We start from the raw sequence: 23,012 nt of genomic DNA, 5'->3' as shown, positions 1-23,012 counted from the left end.
AGAACTTGACGAGAAGAAGCTACGGCGCTGCGGTAGCATTGAATAGCTCAGGACTCAGGAGTTCAAAGTCCGTGCCTTTTGCTTATTGAGGGAAAGTTGAATTTCACTGCTTGCCTCCCTCATCTATTCCATGGATGATGCTCACAGTAGATCATAAGTAATTCTCCCATCATTTAGTGAAGATGATGAAAATGTCCCTATGGATTTGGACTGGTATTCCCAGGTTTCTGGTTTTGGTTATAAGATAATGCGCTGGAATGCTGGAGTCGATTCTTAGAGTAACGACAGCCGTAAAACGTATAGTATCACATCAAATAAAAGCTATGGAAGCTATGGCAATAGAGGGGTGGTCATAGGAATTGCGCAGACAGACAGACGTACTGCCAGGTTGCAGTTGTAAATGAGAACTTGTTCTCAACTAGCTTACCTGGTTAAATAAAGGTGAAATAAAACAAATTTAAAAATAAAACCCCACACACACAAAATAAAAGGACTGATTGTCCAATAGTGGCCTATCATTCTTGGTGACAAGTTTTCACCCCTAAACTAATTTGATGGTGGTCACAACCCAAGGGAGAGGGAGAGAGGGGGAGAGAGAGAGAGAGAGAGAGAGAGAGAGAGAGAGAGAGAGAGAGAGAGAGAGAGAGAGAGAGAGAGAGAGAGAGAGAGAGAGAGAGAGAGAGAGAGAGAGAGAGAGAGAGAGAGAGAGAGAGAGAGAGAGAGAGAGAGAGAGAGAGAGAGAGAGAGAGAGAGAGAGAAACTAAGTGAGGACAATTAAACATCTAAATGATGAACAACTGTCAACAAATAATGTCAGTCGCTCATAAAACTGTGCAGCGACCCCACTGGCCGTAAATTTGGCTTTTCGGGGTTGAGGAAGGAAGCCAAGAATAAATTGTCTGTCTGTAGTCATTTAAATTCAACATTTAGCTGTGATTTATGTGTAGAAGAATAGTATTATGAGCAAACATTTTCGAAGTGCAACAGCTTGCAGCAATTTCCCATTATATGGGGAGAAAACCGCTGGAAGAAATATTTGACTGTGTTCCATAATGAAATGGATATATTTATACATTTATACAATTGACTCAAAGGCTTGTTACGAATGCTGGCTTTAGCTGAACCATGAACCTCAGTGTTCAGTAAACAGTAAACATTTTTATAAACGCTACAGGGCTCGGAATGAAAGTTATTACAGCCAGTATATTCCCTCAGGGCCAGGAGAATCATTTGATCCGTATAGATATTAAATATTAAGACAAGGAGGATACTCTACAGTTTTCTTCTGTGTGTAAATGAACTGGAAAGAGTGAAATGGACTATTTAATGAACAAATCAGTTTTCGTCATACATAATGCAAGACTAATTCTTTGGTTGTTAGCTCGTTTTTCCACAGGGATGAGGTAACTGTTCTATAGTGCCTTGTTTTGTTTACTCTGTGTACTCACATGCTAGCTCATCACAACTATAACATGCATCACACAGTGATTGCAATGTAAAATGGATTCCTTGAAAATCTAATATCCACATTGGGCCCACAATTATCAATTATTTTGTAAGGATAATCTCCTTGAGAGACCATCATGTTTATATTGTTTAATATTGTGTTAATATTATATTCATATTGTGTAATACTTATAATGTGCTGAGAGGACCACCTGACAGTTAACACTCTGAACTGAGAGGACCACCAGACAGTTAACACAATGAACTGAGAGGACCACCAGACAGTCAACACACTGAACTGAGAGGACCACCAGACAGTTAACACTCTGAACTGAGAGGACCACCAGACAGTTAACACTCTGAACTGAGAGGACCACCAGACAGTTAACACTCTGAACTGAGAGGACCACCAGACAGTTAACACACTGAACTGAGAGGACCACCAGACAGTTAACACACTGAACTGAGGGGACCACCAGACAGTTAACACTCTGAACTGAGAGGACCACCAGACAGTTAACACAATGAACTGAGAGGTCCACCAGACAGTTAACACACTGAACTGAGAGGTCCACCAGACAGTTAACACTCTGAACTGAGAGGACCACCAGACAGTTAACACTCTGAACTGAGAGGACCACCAGACAGTTAACACTCTGAACTGAGAGGACCACCAGACAGTTAACACTCTGAACTGAGGGGACCACCAGACAGTTAACACTCTGAACTGAGAGGTCCACCAGACAGTTAACACTCTGAACTGAGAGGACCACCAGACAGTTAACACTCTGAACTGAGGGGACCACCAGACAGTTAACACTCTGAACTGAGAGGTCCACCAGACAGTTAACACTCTGAACTGAGAGGACCACCAGACAGTTAACACTCTGAACTGAGGGGACCACCAGACAGTTAACACTCTGAACTGAGGGGACCACCAGACAGTTAACACTCTGAACTGAGAGGTCCACCAGACAGTTAACACTCTGAACTGAGAGGACCACCAGACAGTTAACACTCTGAACTGAGGGGACCACCAGACAGTTAACACTCTGAACTGAGAGGACCACCAGACAGTTAACACACTGAACTGAGAGGTCCACCAGACAGTTAACACACTGAACTGAGAGGACCACCAGACAGTTAACACTCTGAACTGAGAGGACCACCAGACAGTTAACACACTGAACTGAGAGGTCCACCAGACAGTTAACACAATGAACTGAGAGGACCACCAGACAGTTAGCACTCTGAACTGAGCGGTCCACCAGACAGTTAACACAATGAACTGAGAGGACCACCAGACAGTTAACACAATGAACTGAGAGGACCACCAGACAGTTAACACTCTGAACTGAGAGGACCACCAGACAGTTAACACTCTGAACTGAGAGGACCACCAGACAGTTAACACAATGAACTGAGAGGACCACCAGACAGTTAACACAATGAACTGAGAGGACCACCAGACAGTTAACACTCTGAACTGAGAGCACCACCAGACAGTTAACACAATGAACTGAGAGGACCACCAGACAGTTAACACTCTGAACTGAGAGGTCCACCAGACAGTTAACACTCTGAACTGAGAGGATCACCAGACAGTTAACACACTGAACTGAGAGGACCACCAGACAGTTAACACTCTGAACTGAGAGGACCACCAGACAGTTAACACACTGAACTGAGAGGTCCACCAGACAGTTAACACTCTGAACTGAGAGGACCACCAGACAGTTAACACACTGAACTGAGAGGACCACCAGACAGTTAACACACTGAACTGAGAGGACCACCAGACAGTTAACACACTGAACTGAGAGGACCACCAGACAGTTAACACAATGAACTGAGAGGACCACCAGACAGTTAACACTCTGAACTGAGAGGACCACCAGACAGTTAACACACTGAACTGAGAGGACCACCAGACAGTTAACACTCTGAACTGAGAGGACCACCAGACAGTTAACACAATGAACTGAGAGGACCACCAGACAGTTAACACTCTGAACTGAGAGGACCACCAGACAGTTAACACACTGAACTGAGAGGAACACCAGACAGTTAACACAATGAACTGAGAGGACCACCAGACAGTTAACACACTGAACTGAGAGGACCACCAGACAGTTAACACACTGAACTGAGAGATCCACCAGACAGTTAACACACTGAACTGAGGGGACCACCAGACAGTTAACACACTGAACTGAGAGGAACACCAGACAGTTAACACCCTGAACTGAGAGGACCACCAGACAGTTAGCACTCTGAACTGAGAGGACCACCAGACAGTTAACACTCTGAACTCAGAGGACCACCAGACAGTTAACACTCTGAACTGAGAGGACCACCAGACAGTTAACACAATGAACTGAGAGGACCACCAGACAGTTAACACAATGAACTGAGAGGACCACCAGACAGTTAACACTCTGAACTGAGAGGACCACCAGACAGTTAACACACTGAACTGAGAGGACCACCAGACAGTTAGCATACTGAACTGAGAGGACCACCAGACAGTTAACACTCTGAACTGAGAGGACCACCAGACAGTTAACACTCTGAACTGAGAGGACCACCAGACAGTTAACACTCTGAACTGAGAGGACCACCAGACAGTTAGCACTCTGAACTGAGAGGACCACCAGACAGTTAACACTCTGAACTGAGAGGACCACCAGACAGTTAGCACTCTGTACTGAGAGGACCACCAGACAGTTAACACACTGAACTAAGAGGAACAACAGACAGTTAACACACTGAACTGAGAGGACCACCAGACAGTTAACACTCTGAACTGAGAGGACCACCAGACAGTTAACACTCTGAGCTTAGAGGACCACCAGACAGTTAACACACTGAACTGAGAGGACCACCAGACAGTTAACACACTGAACTGAGAGGACCACCAGACAGTTAACACTCTGAACTGAGAGGACCACCAGACAGTTAACACTCTGAACTGAGAGGACCACCAGACAGTTAACACTCTGAACTGAGAGGACCACCAGACAGTTAACACAATGAACTGAGAGGACCACCAGACAGTTAACACAATGAACTGAGAGGACCACCAGACAGTTAACACTCTGAACTGAGAGGACCACCAGACAGTTAACACACTGAACTGAGAGTACCACCAGACAGTTAACACACTGAACTGAGAGGACCACCAGACAGTTAACACAATGAACTGAGAGGACCACCAGACAGTTAACACACTGAACTGAGAGGACCACCAGACAGTTAACACACTGAACTGAGAGGACCACCAGACAGTTAACACACTGAACTGAGAGGACCACCAGACAGTTAACACAATGAACTGAGAGGACCACCAGACAGTTAACACACTGAACTGAGAGGACCACCAGACAGTTAACACACTGAACTGAGAGGACCACCAGACAGTTAACACTCTGAACTGAGAGGACCACCAGACAGTTAGCACTCTGAACTGAGAGGACCACCAGACAGTTAACACAATGAACTGAGAGGACCACCAGACAGTTAACACTCTGAACTGAGAGGACCACCAGACAGTTAACACTCTGAACTGAGAGGACCACCAGACAGTTAACACAATGAACTGAGAGGACCACCAGACAGTTAACACAATGAACTGAGAGGACCACCAGACAGTTAACACTCTGAACTGAGAGGACCACCAGACAGTTAACACTCTGAACTGAGAGGACCACCAGACAGTTAACACAATGAACTGAGAGGACCACCAGACAGTTAACACTCTGAACTGAGAGGACCACCAGACAGTTAACACACTAAACTGAGAGGACCACCAGACAGTTAGCACTCTGAACTGAGAGGACCACCAGACAGTTATCACTCTGAACTGAGAGGTCCACCAGACAGTTAACACTCTGAACTGAGAGGACCACCAGACAGTTAACACTCTGAACTGAGAGGACCACCAGACAGTTAACACACTGAACTAAGAGGAACACCAGACAGTTAACACACTGAACTGAGAGGACCACCAGACAGTTAACACTCTGAACTGAGAGGACCACCAGACAGTTAACACTCTGAACTGAGAGGACCACCAGACAGTTAACACACTGAACTGAGAGGACCACCAGACAGTTAACACACTGAACTGAGAGGACCACCAGACAGTTAACACTCTGAACTGAGAGGACCACCAGACAGTTAACACTCTGAACTGAGAGGACCACCAGACAGTTAACACTCTGAACTGAGAGGACCACCAGACAGTTAACACACTGAACTGAGAGGACCACCAGACAGTCAACACACTGAACTGAGAGGACCACCAGACAGTTAACACTCTGAACTGAGAGGACCACCAGACAGTTAACACTCTGAACTGAGAGGACCACCAGACAGTTAACACAATGAACTGAGAGGACCACCAGACAGTTAACACTCTGAACTGAGGGGACCACCAGACAGTCAACACACTGAACTGAGAGGACCACCAGACAGTTAACACTCTGAACTGAGAGGACCACCAGACAGTTAACACTCTGAACTGAGAGGACCACCAGACAGTTAACACACTGAACTGAGAGGACCACCAGACAGTTAACACTCTGAACTGAGAGGACCACCAGACAGTTAGCACACTGAACTGAGAGGACCACCAGACAGTTAACACACTGAACTGAGGGGACCACCAGACAGTTAACACTCTGAACTGAGAGGACCACCAGACAGTTAACACACTGAACTGAGAGGTCCACCAGACAGTTAACACTCTGAACTGAGAGGACCACCAGACAGTTAACACACTGAACTGAGAGGTCCACCAGACAGTTAACACTCTGAACTGAGAGGACCACCAGACAGTTAGCACTCTGAACTGAGAGGTCCACCAGACAGTTAACACAATGAACTGAGAGGACCACCAGACAGTTAACACAATGAACTGAGAGGACCACCAGACAGTTAACACTCTGAACTGAGAGGACCACCAGACAGTTAACACTCTGAACTGAGAGGACCACCAGACAGTTAACACAATGAACTGAGAGGACCACCAGACAGTTAACACTCTGAACTGAGAGGACCACCAGACAGTTAACACAATGAACTGAGAGGACCACCAGACAGTTAACACTCTGAACTGAGACGTCCACCAGACAGTTAACACTCTGAACTGAGAGGATCACCAGACAGTTAACACACTGAACTGAGAGGACCACCAGACAGTTAACACTCTGAACTGAGAGGACCACCAGACAGTTAACACACTGAACTGAGAGGTCCACCAGACAGTTAACACACTGAACTGAGAGGACCACCAGACAGTTAACACACTGAACTGAGAGGACCACCAGACAGTTAACACACTGAACTGAGAGGACCACCAGACAGTTAACACAATGAACTGAGAGGACCACCAGACAGTTAACACTCTGAACTGAGAGGACCACCAGACAGTTAACACACTGAACTGAGAGGACCACCAGACAGTTAACACTCTGAACTGAGAGGACCACCAGACAGTTAACACAATGAACTGAGAGGACCACCAGACAGTTAACACTCTGAACTGAGAGGACCACCAGACAGTTAACACACTGAACTGAGAGGAACACCAGACAGTTAACACAATGAACTGAGAGGACCACCAGACAGTTAACACACTGAACTGAGAGGACCACCAGACAGTTAACACACTGAACTGAGAGGTCCACCAGACAGTTAACACACTGAACTGAGGGGACCACCAGACAGTTAACACACTGAACTGAGAGGAACACCAGACAGTTAACACTCTGAACTGAGAGGACCACCAGACAGTTAGCACTCTGAACTGAGAGGACCACCAGACAGTTAACACTCTGAACTGAGAGGACCACCAGACAGTTAACACTCTGAACTGAGAGGACCACCAGACAGTTAACACAATGAACTGAGAGGACCACCAGACAGTTAACACAATGAACTGAGAGGACCACCAGACAGTTAACACAATGAACTGAGAGGACCACCAGACAGTTAACACTCTGAACTGAGAGGACCACCAGACAGTTAACACACTGAACTGAGAGGACCACCAGACAGTTAGCATACTGAACTGAGAGGACCAACAGACAGTCAACACACTGAACTGAGAGGACCACCAGACAGTTAACACTCTGAATTGAGAGGACCACCAGACAGTTAACACTCTGAACTGAGAGGACCACCAGACAGTTAACACTCTGAACTGAGAGGACCACCAGACAGTTAACACAATGAACTGAGAGGACCACCAGACAGTTAACACACTGAACTGAGAGGACCACCAGACAGTTAACACACTGAACTGAGAGGACCACCAGACAGTTAACACACTGAACTGAGAGGACCACCAGACAGTTAACACACTGAACTGAGAGGACCACCAGACAGTTAACACACTGAACTGAGAGGACCACCAGACAGTTAACACTCTGAACTGAGAGGACCACCAGACAGTTAACACAATGAACTGAGAGGACCACCAGACAGTTAACACACTGAACTGAGAGGACCACCAGACAGTTAACACTCTGAACTGAGAGGACCACCAGACAGTTAACACACTGAACTGAGAGGACCACCAGACAGTCAACACACTGAACTGAGAGGACCACCAGACAGTTAACACTCTGAACTGAGAGGACCACCAGACAGTTAACACTCTGAACTGAGAGGACCACCAGACAGTTAACACAATGAACTGAGAGGACCACCAGACAGTTAACACTCTGAACTGAGGGGACCACCAGACAGTCAACACACTGAACTGAGAGGACCACCAGACAGTTAACACTCTGAACTGAGAGGACCACCAGACAGTTAACACTCTGAGCTGAGAGGACCACCAGACAGTTAACACACTGAACTGAGAGGACCACCAGCCAGTTAACACTCTGAACTGAGAGGACCACCAGACAGTTAGCACACTGAACTGAGAGGACCACCAGACAGTTAACACACTGAACTGAGGGGACCACCAGACAGTTAACACTCTGAACTGAGAGGACCACCAGACAGTTAACACACTGAACTGAGAGGGCCACCAGACAGTTAACACTCTGAACTGAGAGGACCACCAGACAGTTAACACACTGAACTGAGAGGTCCACCAGACAGTTAACACAATGAACTGAGAGGACCACCAGACAGTTAGCACTCTGAACTGAGAGGTCCACCAGACAGTTAACACAATGAACTGAGAGGACCACCAGACAGTTAACACTCTGAACTGAGAGGACCACCAGACAGTTAACACACTGAACTGAGAGGACCACCAGACAGTTAACACTCTGAACTGAGGGGACCACCAGACAGTCAACACACTGAACTGAGAGGACCACCAGACAGTTAACACTCTGAACTGAGAGGACCACCAGACAGTTAACACTCTGAACTGAGAGGACCACCAGACAGTTAACACACTGAACTGAGAGGACCACCAGACAGTTAACACTCTGAACTGAGAGGACCACCAGACAGTTAGCACACTGAACTGAGAGGACCACCAGACAGTTAACACACTGAACTGAGGGGACCACCAGACAGTTAACACTCTGAACTGAGAGGACCACCAGACAGTTAACACACTGAACTGAGAGGTCCACCAGACAGTTAACACTCTGAACTGAGAGGACCACCAGACAGTTAACACACTGAACTGAGAGGTCCACCAGACAGTTAACACAATGAACTGAGAGGACCACCAGACAGTTAGCACTCTGAACTGAGAGGTCCACCAGACAGTTAACACAATGAACTGAGAGGACCACCAGACAGTTAACACACTGAACTGAGAGGACCACCAGACAGTTAACACTCTGAACTGAGAGGACCACCAGACAGTTAACACACTGAACTGAGAGGACCACCAGACAGTCAACACACTGAACTGAGAGGACCACCAGACAGTTAACACTCTGAACTGAGAGGACCACCAGACAGTTAACACTCTGAACTGAGAGGACCACCAGACAGTTAACACAATGAACTGAGAGGACCACCAGACAGTTAAAACTCTGAACTGAGGGGACCACCAGACAGTCAACACACTGAACTGAGAGGACCACCAGACAGTTAACACTCTGAACTGAGAGGACCACCAGACAGTTAACACTCTGAACTGAGAGGACCACCAGACAGTTAACACACTGAACTGAGAGGACCACCAGACAGTTAACACTCTGAACTGAGAGGACCACCAGACAGTTAGCACACTGAACTGAGAGGACCACCAGACAGTTAACACACTGAACTGAGGGGACCACCAGACAGTTAACACTCTGAACTGAGAGGACCACCAGACAGTTAACACACTGAACTGAGAGGTCCACCAGACAGTTAACACTCTGAAGTGAGAGGACCACCAGACAGTTAACACACTGAACTGAGAGGTCCACCAGACAGTTAACACAATGAACTGAGAGGACCACCAGACAGTTAGCACTCTGAACTGAGAGGTCCACCAGACAGTTAACACAATGAACTGAGAGGACCACCAGACAGTTAACACTCTGAACTGAGAGGACCACCAGACAGTTAACACACTGAACTGAGAGGACCACCAGACAGTTAACACTCTGAACTGAGAGGACCACCAGACAGTTAACACACTGAACTGAGAGGACCACCAGACAGTTAACACTCTGAACTGAGAGGACCACCAGACAGTTAACACTCTGAACTGAGAGGACCACCAGACAGTTAACACACTGAACTGAGAGGTCCACCAGACAGTTAACACTCTGAACTGAGAGGACCACCAGACAGTTAACACACTGAACTGAGAGGTCCACCAGACAGTTAACACAATGAACTGAGAGGACCACCAGACAGTTAGCACTCTGAACTGAGAGGTCCACCAGACAGTTAACACAATGAACTGAGAGGACCACCAGACAGTTAACACTCTGAACTGAGAGGACCACCAGACAGTTAACACAATGAACTGAGAGGACCACCAGACAGTTAACACTCTGAACTGAGGGGACCACCAGACAGTCAACACACTGAACTGAGAGGACCACCAGACAGTTAACACTCTGAACTGAGAGGACCACCAGACAGTTAACACTCTGAACTGAGAGGACCACCAGACAGTTAACACACTGAACTGAGAGGACCACCAGACAGTTAACACTCTGAACTGAGAGGACCACCAGACAGTTAGCACACTGAACTGAGAGGACCACCAGACAGTTAACACACTGAACTGAGGGGACCACCAGACAGTTAACACTCTGAACTGAGAGGACCACCAGACAGTTAACACACTGAACTGAGAGGTCCACCAGACAGTTAACACTCTGAACTGAGAGGACCACCAGACAGTTAACACACTGAACTGAGAGGTCCACCAGACAGTTAACACAATGAACTGAGAGGACCACCAGACAGTTAGCACTCTGAACTGAGAGGTCCACCAGACAGTTAACACAATGAACTGAGAGGACCACCAGACAGTTAACACACTGAACTGAGAGGACCACCAGACAGTTAACACTCTGAACTGAGAGGACCACCAGACAGTTAACACACTGAACTGAGAGGACCACCAGACAGTCAACACACTGAACTGAGAGGACCACCAGACAGTTAACACTCTGAACTGAGAGGACCACCAGACAGTTAACACTCTGAACTGAGAGGACCACCAGACAGTTAACACAATGAACTGAGAGGACCACCAGACAGTTAAAACTCTGAACTGAGGGGACCACCAGACAGTCAACACACTGAACTGAGAAGACCACCAGACAGTTAACACTCTGAACTGAGAGGACCACCAGACAGTTAACACTCTGAACTGAGAGGACCACCAGACAGTTAACACACTGAACTGAGAGGACCACCAGACAGTTAACACTCTGAACTGAGAGGACCACCAGACAGTTAGCACACTGAACTGAGAGGACCACCAGACAGTTAACACACTGAACTGAGGGGACCACCAGACAGTTAACACTCTGAACTGAGAGGACCACCAGACAGTTAACACACTGAACTGAGAGGTCCACCAGACAGTTAACACTCTGAACTGAGAGGACCACCAGACAGTTAACACACTGAACTGAGAGGTCCACCAGACAGTTAACACAATGAACTGAGAGGACCACCAGACAGTTAGCACTCTGAACTGAGAGGTCCACCAGACAGTTAACACAATGAACTGAGAGGACCACCAGACAGTTAACACTCTGAACTGAGAGGACCACCAGACAGTTAACACAATGAACTGAGAGGACCACCAGACAGTTAACACTCTGAACTGAGGGGACCACCAGACAGTCAACACACTGAACTGAGAGGACCACCAGACAGTTAACACTCTGAACTGAGAGGACCACCAGACAGTTAACACTCTGAACTGAGAGGACCACCAGACAGTTAACACACTGAACTGAGAGGACCACCAGACAGTTAACACTCTGAACTGAGAGGACCACCAGACAGTTAGCACACTGAACTGAGAGGACCACCAGACAGTTAACACACTGAACTGAGGGGACCACCAGACAGTTAACACTCTGAACTGAGAGGACCACCAGACAGTTAACACACTGAACTGAGAGGTCCACCAGACAGTTAACACTCTGAACTGAGAGGACCACCAGACAGTTAACACACTGAACTGAGAGGTCCACCAGACAGTTAACACAATGAACTGAGAGGACCACCAGACAGTTAACACTCTGAACTGAGAGGACCACCAGACAGTTAACACTCTGAACTGAGAGGACCACCAGACAGTTAACACAATGAACTGAGAGGACCACCAGACAGTTAACACAATGAACTGAGAGGACCACCAGACAGTTAACACTCTGAACTGAGAGGACCACCAGACAGTTAACACAATGAACTGAGAGGACCACCAGACAGTTAACACTCTGAACTGAGAGGTCCACCAGACAGTTAACACTCTGAACTGAGAGGATCACCAGACAGTTAACACACTGAACTGAGAGGACCACCAGACAGTTAACACTCTGAACTGAGAGGACCACCAGACAGTTAACACACTGAACTGAGAGGTCCACCAGACAGTTAACACTCTGAACTGAGAGGATCACCAGACAGTTTACACACTGAACTGAGAGGACCACCAGACAGTTAACACACTGAACTGAGAGGACCACCAGACAGTTAACACACTGAACTGAGAGGACCACCAGACAGTTAACACAATGAACTGAGAGGACCACCAGACAGTTAACACACTGAACTGAGAGGACCACCAGACAGTTAACACACTGAACTGAGAGGACCACCAGACAGTTAACACACTGAACTGAGAGGACCACCAGACAGTTAACACACTGAACTGAGAGGACCACCAGACAGTTAACACACTGAACTGAGAGGACCACCAGACAGTTAACACAATGAACTGAGAGGACCACCAGACAGTTAACACTCTGAACTGAGAGGACCACCAGACAGTTAACACACTGAACTGAGAGGACCACCAGACAGTTAACACTCTGAACTGAGAGGACCACCAGACAGTTAACACAATGAACTGAGAGGACCACCAGACAGTTAACACTCTGAACTGAGAGGACCACCAGACAGTTAACACACTGAACTGAGAGGAACACCAGACAGTTAACACAATGAACTGAGAGGACCACCAGACAGTTAACACACTGAACTGAGAGGACCACCAGACAGTTAACACACTGAACTGAGAGGACCACCAGACAGTTAACACACTGAACTGAGGGGACCACCAGACAGTTAACACACTGAACTGAGAGGAACACCAGACAGTTAACACTCTGAACTGAGAGGACCACCAGACAGTTAGCACTCTGAACTGAGAGGACCACCAGACAGTTAACACTCTGAACTGAGAGGACCACCAGACAGTTAACACACTGAACTGAGAGGTCCACCAGACAGTTAACACTCTGAACTGAGAGGATCACCAGACAGTTAACACACTGAACTGAGAGGACCACCAGACAGTTAACACACTGAACTGAGAGGACCACCAGACAGTTAACACACTGAACTGAGAGGACCACCAGACAGTTAACACAATGAACTGAGAGGACCACCAGACAGTTAACACTCTGAACTGAGAGGACCACCAGACAGTTAACACACTGAACTGAGAGGACCACCAGACAGTTAACACTCTGAACTGAGAGGACCACCAGACAGTTAACACAATGAACTGAGAGGACCACCAGACAGTTAACACAATGAACTGAGAGGACCACCAGACAGTTAACACAATGAACTGAGAGGACCACCAGACAGTTAACACTCTGAACTGAGAGGACCACCAGACAGTTAACACACTGAACTGAGAGGTCCACCAGACAGTTAACACTCTGAACGGAGAGGATCACCAGACAGTTAACACACTGAACTGAGAGGACCACCAGACAGTTAACACACTGAACTGAGAGGACCACCAGACAGTTAACACACTGAACTGAGAGGACCACCAAACAGTTAACACAATGAACTGAGAGGACCACCAGACAGTTAACACTCTGAACTGAGAGGACCACCAGACAGTTAACACACTGAACTGAAAGGACCACCAGACAGTTAACACTCTGAACTGAGAGGACCACCAGACAGTTAACACAATGAACTGAGAGGACCACCAGACAGTTAACACTCTGAACTGAGAGGACCACCAGACAGTTAACACACTGAACTGAGAGGAACACCAGACAGTTAACACAATGAACTGAGAGGACCACCAGACAGTTAACACACTGAACTGAGAGGACCACCAGACAGTTAACACACTGAACTGAGAGGTCCACCAGACAGTTAACACACTGAACTGAGGGGACCACCAGACAGTTAACACACTGAACTGAGAGGAACACCAGACAGTTAACACTCTGAACTGAGAGGACCACCAGACAGTTAGCACTCTGAACTGAGAGGACCACCAGACAGTTAACACTCTGAACTGAGAGGACCACCAGACAGTTAACACTCTGAACTGAGAGGACCACCAGACAGTTAACACAATGAACTGAGAGGACCACCAGACAGTTAACACAATGAACTGAGAGGACCACCAGACAGTTAACACAATGAACTGAGAGGACCACCAGACAGTTAACACTCTGAACTGAGAGGACCACCAGACAGTTAACACACTGAACTGAGAGGACCACCAGACAGTTAGCATACTGAACTGAGAGGACCAACAGACAGTCAACACACTGAACTGAGAGGACCACCAGTCAGTTAACACTCTGAATTGAGAGGACCACCAGACAGTTAACACTCTGAACTGAGAGGACCACCAGACAGTTAACACTCTGAACTGAGAGGACCACCAGACAGTTAGCACTCTGAACTGAGAGGACCACCAGACAGTTAACACTCTGAACTGAGAGGACCACCAGACAGTTAGCACTCTGTACTGAGAGGACCACCAGACAGTTAACACACTGAACTAAGAGGAACACCAGACAGTTAACACACTGAACTGAGAGGACCACCAGACAGTTAACACTCTGAACTGAGAGGACCACCAGACAGTTAACACTCTGAGCTGAGAGGACCACCAGACAGTTAACACACTGAACTGAGAGGACCACCAGACAGTTAACACACTGAACTGAGAGGACCACCAGACAGTTAACACTCTGAACTGAGAGGACCACCAGACAGTTAACACAATGAACTGAGAGGACCACCAGACAGTTAACACTCTGAACTGAGAGGACCACCAGACAGTTAACACACTGAACTGAGAGTACCACCAGACAGTTAACACACTGAACTGAGAGGACCACCAGACAGTTAACACAATGAACTGAGAGGACCACCAGACAGTTAACACACTGAACTGAGAGGACCACCAGACAGTTAACACACTGAACTGAGAGGACCACCAAACAGTTAACACACTGAACTGAGAGGACCACCAGACAGTTAACACACTGAACTGAGAGGACCACCAGACAGTTAACACACTGAACTGAGAGGACCACCAGACAGTTAACACTCTGAACTGAGAGGACCACCAGACAGTTAACACAATGAACTGAGAGGACCACCAGACAGTTAACACACTGAACTGAGAGGACCACCAGACAGTTAACACACTGAACTGAGAGGACCACCAGACAGTTAACACTCTGAACTGAGAGGACCACCAGACAGTTAGCACTCTGAACTGAGAGGACCACCAGACAGTTAACACAATGAACTGAGAGGACCACCAGACAGTTAACACTCTGAACTGAGAGGACCACCAGACAGTTAACACTCTGAACTGAGAGGACCACCAGACAGTTAACACAATGAACTGAGAGGACCACCAGACAGTTAACACAATGAACTGAGAGGACCACCAGACAGTTAACACTCTGAACTGAGAGGACCACCAGACAGTTAACACTCTGAACTGAGAGGACCACCAGACAGTTAACACAATGAACTGAGAGGACCACCAGACAGTTAACACAATGAACTGAGAGGACCACCAGACAGTTAACACAATGAACTGAGAGGACCACCAGACAGTTAACACTCTGAACTGAGAGGACCACCAGACAGTTAGCATACTGAACTGAGAGGACCAACAGACAGTCAACACACTGAACTGAGAGGACCACCAGACAGTTAACACTCTGAATTGAGAGGACCACCAGACAGTTAACACTCTGAACTGAGAGGACCACCAGACAGTTAACACTCTGAACTGAGAGGACCACCAGACAGTTAGCACTCTGAACTGAGAGGACCACCAGACAGTTAACACTCTGAACTGAGAGGACCACCAGACAGTTAGCACTCTGTACTGAGAGGACCACCAGACAGTTAACACACTGAACTAAGAGGAACACCAGACAGTTAACACACTGAACTGAGAGGACCACCAGACAGTTAACACTCTGAACTGAGAGGACCACCAGACAGTTAACACTCTGAACTGAGAGGACCACCAGACAGTTAACACAATGAACTGAGAGGACCACCAGACAGTTAACACTCTGAACTGAGGGGACCACCAGACAGTCAACACACTGAACTGAGAGGACCACCAGACAGTTAACACTCTGAACTGAGAGGACCACCAGACAGTTAACACTCTGAACTGAGAGGACCACCAGACAGTTAACACACTGAACTGAGAGGACCACCAGACAGTTAACACTCTGAACTGAGAGGACCACCAGACAGTTAGCACACTGAACTGAGAGGACCACCAGACAGTTAACACACTGAACTGAGGGGACCACCAGACAGTTAACACTCTGAACTGAGAGGACCACCAGACAGTTAACACACTGAACTGAGAGGTCCACCAGACAGTTAACACTCTGAACTGAGAGGACCACCAGACAGTTAACACACTGAACTGAGAGGTCCACCAGACAGTTAACACAATGAACTGAGAGGACCACCAGACAGTTAGCACTCTGAACTGAGAGGTCCACCAGACAGTTAACACAATGAACTGAGAGGACCACCAGACAGTTAACACTCTGAACTGAGAGGACCACCAGACAGTTAACACAATGAACTGAGAGGACCACCAGACAGTTAACACTCTGAACTGAGGGGACCACCAGACAGTCAACACACTGAACTGAGAGGACCACCAGACAGTTAACACTCTGAACTGAGAGGACCACCAGACAGTTAACACTCTGAACTGAGAGGACCACCAGACAGTTAACACACTGAACTGAGAGGACCACCAGACAGTTAACACTCTGAACTGAGAGGACCACCAGACAGTTAGCACACTGAACTGAGAGGACCACCAGACAGTTAACACACTGAACTGAGGGGACCACCAGACAGTTAACACTCTGAACTGAGAGGACCACCAGACAGTTAACACACTGAACTGAGAGGTCCACCAGACAGTTAACACTCTGAACTGAGAGGACCACCAGACAGTTAACACACTGAACTGAGAGGTCCACCAGACAGTTAACACAATGAACTGAGAGGACCACCAGACAGTTAGCACTCTGAACTGAGAGGTCCACCAGACAGTTAACACAATGAACTGAGAGGACCACCAGACAGTTAACACACTGAACTGAGAGGACCACCAGACAGTTAACACTCTGAACTGAGAGGACCACCAGACAGTTAACACACTGAACTGAGAGGACCACCAGACAGTCAACACACTGAACTGAGAGGACCACCAGACAGTTAACACTCTGAACTGAGAGGACCACCAGACAGTTAACACTCTGAACTGAGAGGACCACCAGACAGTTAACACAATGAACTGAGAGGACCACCAGACAGTTAACACTCTGAACTGAGGGGACCACCAGACAGTCAACACACTGAACTGAGAGGACCACCAGACAGTTAACACTCTGAACTGAGAGGACCACCAGACAGTTAACACACTGAACTGAGAGGACCACCAGACAGTTAACACTCTGAACTGAGAGGACCACCAGACAGTTAGCACACTGAACTGAGAGGACCACCAGACAGTTAACACACTGAACTGAGGGGACCACCAGACAGTTAACACTCTGAACTGAGAGGACCACCAGACAGTTAACACACTGAACTGAGAGGTCCACCAGACAGTTAACACTCTGAACTGAGAGGACCACCAGACAGTTAACACACTGAACTGAGAGGTCCACCAGACAGTTAACACAATGAACTGAGAGGACCACCAGACAGTTAGCACTCTGAACTGAGAGGTCCACCAGACAGTTAACACAATGAACTGAGAGGACCACCAGACAGTTAACACTCTGAACTGAGAGGACCACCAGACAGTTAACACAATGAACTGAGAGGACCACCAGACAGTTAACACTCTGAACTGAGGGGACCACCAGACAGTCAACACACTGAACTGAGAGGACCACCAGACAGTTAACACTCTGAACTGAGAGGACCACCAGACAGTTAACACTCTGAACTGAGAGGACCACCAGACAGTTAACACACTGAACTGAGAGGACCACCAGACAGTTAACACTCTGAACTGAGAGGACCACCAGACAGTTAGCACACTGAACTGAGAGGACCACCAGACAGTTAACACACTGAACTGAGGGGACCACCAGACAGTTAACACTCTGAACTGAGAGGACCACCAGACAGTTAACACACTGAACTGAGAGGTCCACCAGACAGTTAACACTCTGAACTGAGAGGACCACCAGACAGTTAACACACTGAACTGAGAGGTCCACCAGACAGTTAACACAATGAACTGAGAGGACCACCAGACAGTTAGCACTCTGAACTGAGAGGTCCACCAGACAGTTAACACAATGAACTGAGAGGACCACCAGACAGTTAACACAATGAACTGAGAGGACCACCAGACAGTTAACACTCTGAACTGAGAGGACCACCAGACAGTTAACACTCTGAACTGAGAGGACCACCAGACAGTTAACACAATGAACTGAGAGGACCACCAGACAGTTAACACAATGAACTGAGAGGACCACCAGACAGTTAACACTCTGAACTGAGAGGACCACCAGACAGTTAACACAATGAACTGAGAGGACCACCAGACAGTTAACACTCTGAACTGAGAGGTCCACCAGACAGTTAACACTCTGAACTGAGAGGATCACCAGACAGTTAACACACTGAACTGAGAGGACCACCAGACAGTTAACACTCTGAACTGAGAGGACCACCAGACAGTTAACACACTGAACTGAGAGGTCCACCAGACAGTTAACACTCTGAACTGAGAGGATCACCAGACAGTTAACACACTGAACTGAGAGGACCACCAGACAGTTAACACACTGAACTGAGAGGACCACCAGACAGTTAACACACTGAACTGAGAGGACCACCAGACAGTTAACACAATGAACTGAGAGGACCACCAGACAGTTAACACTCTGAACTGAGAGGACCACCACACAGTTAACACACTGAACTGAGAGGACCACCAGACAGTTAACACTCTGAACTGAGAGGACCACCAGACAGTTAACACAATGAACTGAGAGGACCACCAGACAGTTAACACTCTGAACTGAGAGGACCACCAGACAGTTAACACACTGAACTGAGAGGAACACCAGACAGTTAACACAATGAACTGAGAGGACCACCAGACAGTTAACACACTGAACTGAGAGGACCACCAGACAGTTAACACACTGAACTGAGAGGTCCACCAGACAGTTAACACACTGAACTGAGAGGTCCACCAGACAGTTAACACACTGAACTGAGAGGACCACCAGACAGTTAACACACTGAACTGAGAGGACCACCAGACAGTTAACACTCTGAACTGAGAGGACCACCAGACAGTTAACACACTGAACTGAGAGGACCACCAGACAGTCAACACACTGAACTGAGAGGACCACCAGACAGTTAACACACTGAACTGAGAGGACCACCAGACAGTTAACACTCTGAACTGAGAGGACCACCAGACAGTTAACACAATGAACTGAGAGGACCACCAGACAGTTAACACTCTGAACTGAGAGGACCACCAGACAGTTAACACACTGAACTGAGAGGACCACCAGACAGTTAACACTCTGAACTGAGAGGACCACCAGACAGTTAACACACTGAACTGAGAGGACCACCAGACAGTTAACACTCTGAACTGAGAGGACCACCAGACAGTTAACACACTGAACTGAGAGGACCACCAGACAGTTAACACACTGAACTGAGAGGACCACCAGACAGTTAACACTCTGAACTGAGAGGACCACCAGACAGTTAACACACTGAACTGAGAGGTCCACCAGACAGTTAACACTCTGAACTGAGAGGACCACCAGACAGTTAACACACTGAACTGAGAGGTCCACCAGACAGTTAACACAATGAACTGAGAGGACCACCAGACAGTTAGCACTCTGAACTGAGAGGACCACCAGACAGTTAACACAATGAACTGAGAGGACCACCAGACAGTTAACACTCTGAACTGAGAGGACCACCAGACAGTTAACACAATGAACTGAGAGGACCACCAGACAGTTAACACTCTGAACTGAGGGGACCACCAGACAGTCAACACACTGAACTGAGAGGACCACCAGACAGTTAACACTCTGAACTGAGAGGACCACCAGACAGTTAACACTCTGAACTGAGAGGACCACCAGACAGTTAACACACTGAACTGAGAGGACCACCAGACAGTTAACACTCTGAACTGAGAGGACCACCAGACAGTTAGCACACTGAACTGAGAGGACCACCAGACAGTTAACACACTGAACTGAGGGGACCACCAGACAGTTAACACTCTGAACTGAGAGGACCACCAGACAGTTAACACACTGAACTGAGAGGTCCACCAGACAGTTAACACTCTGAACTGAGAGGACCACCAGACAGTTAACACACTGAACTGAGAGGTCCACCAGACAGTTAACACAATGAACTGAGAGGACCACCAGACAGTTAGCACTCTGAACTGAGAGGTCCACCAGACAGTTAACACAATGAACTGAGAGGACCACCAGACAGTTAACACAATGAACTGAGAGGACCACCAGACAGTTAACACTCTGAACTGAGAGGACCACCAGACAGTTAACACTCTGAACTGAGAGGACCACCAGACAGTTAACACACTGAACTGAGAGGACCACCAGACAGTTAACACAATGAACTGAGAGGACCACCAGACAGTTAACACTCTGAACTGAGAGGACCACCAGACAGTTAACACACTGAACTGAGAGGACCACCAGACAGTTAACACTCTGAACTGAGAGGACCACCAGACAGTTAACACTCTGAACTGAGAGGACCACCAGACAGTTAACACACTGAACTGAGAGGACCACCAGACAGTTAACACTCTGAACTGAGAGGACCACCAGACAGTTAACACACTGAACTGAGAGGTACCACCAGACAGTTAACACACTGAACTGAGAGGACCACCAGACAGTTAACACACTGAACTGAGAGGACCACCAGACAGTTAACACACTGAACTGAGAGGACCACCAGACAGTTAACACACTGAACTGAGAGGACCACCAGACAGTTAACACAATGAACTGAGAGGACCACCAGACAGTTAACACTCTGAACTGAGAGGACCACCAGACAGTTAACACACTGAACTGAGAGGACCACCAGACAGTTAACACTCTGAACTGAGAGGACCACCAGACAGTTAACACAATGAACTGAGAGGACCACCAGACAGTTAACACTCTGAACTGAGAGGACCACCAGACAGTTAACACACTGAACTGAGAGGAACACCAGACAGTTAACACAATGAACTGAGAGGACCACCAGACAGTTAACACACTGAACTGAGAGGACCACCAGACAGTTAACACACTGAACTGAGAGGTCCACCAGACAGTTAACACACTGAACTGAGGGGACCACCAGACAGTTAACACACTGAACTGAGAGGAACACCAGACAGTTAACACTCTGAACTGAGAGGACCACCAGACAGTTAGCACTCTGAACTGAGAGGACCACCAGACAGTTAACACTCTGAACTGAGAGGACCACCAGACAGTTAACACTCTGAACTGAGAGGACCACCAGACAGTTAACACAATGAACTGAGAGGACCACCAGACAGTTAACACAATGAACTGAGAGGACCACCAGACAGTTAACACAATGAACTGAGAGGACCACCAGACAGTTAACACTCTGAACTGAGAGGACCACCAGACAGTTAACACACTGAACTGAGAGGTCCACCAGACAGTTAACACTCTGAACTGAGAGGATCACCAGACAGTTAACACACTGAACTGAGAGGACCACCAGACAGTTAACACACTGAACTGAGAGGACCACCAGACAGTTAACACACTGAACTGAGAGGACCACCAGACAGTTAACACAATGAACTGAGAGGACCACCAGACAGTTAACACACTGAACTGAGAGGACCACCAGACAGTTAACACTCTGAACTGAGAGGACCACCAGACAGTTAACACAATGAACTGAGAGGACCACCAGACAGTTAACACTCTGAACTGAGAGGACCACCAGACAGTTAACACACTGAACTGAGAGGAACACCAGACAGTTAACACAATGAACTGAGAGGACCACCAGACAGTTAACACACTGAACTGAGAGGACCACCAGACAGTTAACACACTGAACTGAGAGGTCCACCAGACAGTTAACACACTGAACTGAGGGGACCACCAGACAGTTAACACACTGAACTGAGAGGAACACCAGACAGTTAACACTCTGAACTGAGAGGACCACCAGACAGTTAGCACTCTGAACTGAGAGGACCACCAGACAGTTAACACTCTGAACTGAGAGGACCACCAGACAGTTAACACTCTGAACTGAGAGGACCACCAGACAGTTAACACAATGAACTGAGAGGACCACCAGACAGTTAACACAATGAACTGAGAGGACCACCAGACAGTTAACACAATGAACTGAGAGGACCACCAGACAGTTAACACTCTGAACTGAGAGGACCACCAGACAGTTAACACTCTGAACTGAGAGGACCACCAGACAGTTAACACAATGAACTGAGAGGACCACCAGACAGTTAACACAATGAACTGAGAGGACCACCAGACAGTTAACACTCTGAACTGAGAGGACCACCA

This window comes from Salvelinus alpinus, chromosome 2 (assembly GCF_045679555.1).
Source record: "Salvelinus alpinus chromosome 2, SLU_Salpinus.1, whole genome shotgun sequence".
Lineage (NCBI taxonomy): Eukaryota > Metazoa > Chordata > Actinopteri > Salmoniformes > Salmonidae > Salvelinus > Salvelinus alpinus.
This window is presented reverse-complemented; position numbering follows the sequence as displayed.